This window comes from Arachis duranensis, chromosome 3 (assembly GCF_000817695.3).
Source record: "Arachis duranensis cultivar V14167 chromosome 3, aradu.V14167.gnm2.J7QH, whole genome shotgun sequence".
NCBI lineage: Eukaryota > Viridiplantae > Streptophyta > Magnoliopsida > Fabales > Fabaceae > Arachis > Arachis duranensis.
Window position 1 is genome coordinate 26277740 of NC_029774.3, and position 819 is coordinate 26278558.

The following is an 819-nucleotide window of genomic DNA, read 5'->3' on the forward strand; positions in this document are numbered from 1 at the left end:
GCTTGGGAAGTAAATTCACCAGCATTATCAAGACGAATTGCTTTAATTGGATTTTCTGAAAATTGTGCTTTTAATCGAATAATTTGAGCCAGTAATCTCGCAAACGCCAGGTTGCGAGAAAATAATAAGCACACGTGTGACCATCTCGAAGATGCGTCTATCAGGACCATAAAATATCTAAAAGATCCACATGGTGGATGAATAGGTCCACATATATCACCTTGAATCCTTTCTAGGAATTCAGGTGACTCAAATCCAATCTTTACTAGTGATGGCCTTAAAATTAACTTCCCTTGAGAACATGCAACACAACAAAATTCACTAGTTTTAAGAATCTTCTGGTTCTTTAGTGAATGTCCATGAGAGTTTTCAATAATTCTTCTCATCATGGTTGTTCCCGGATGACCCAAATGGTCGTGCCAAGTTATGAATTCATTTGGACTAGTAAACTTCTGGTTTATAGTGGCATGTGATTCAAATGCACTAATCTTAGTATAATACAACCCAGATGAAAGTGAGGGTAATTTTTCTAATATAACTTTCTTATTTGAATCATGAGTTGTAATATATAAATACTCATGATTTCCCTCATTCATAGTCTCAATATGATATCCATTTCGGCAAATATCTTTGAAACTCAACAAGTTCCTCACAGACTTGGTAGATAATAGTGCATTATTTATTATAAATTTTGTTCCTCCAGGAAATAATTATAGCTCTTCCGGAGCCTTCTATCATATTGCCTGAGCCAATAATAGTATTAACATATTCTTCTTTTGGCACAAGATGGGTAAAATATATATCACTTTTGAGAATAGT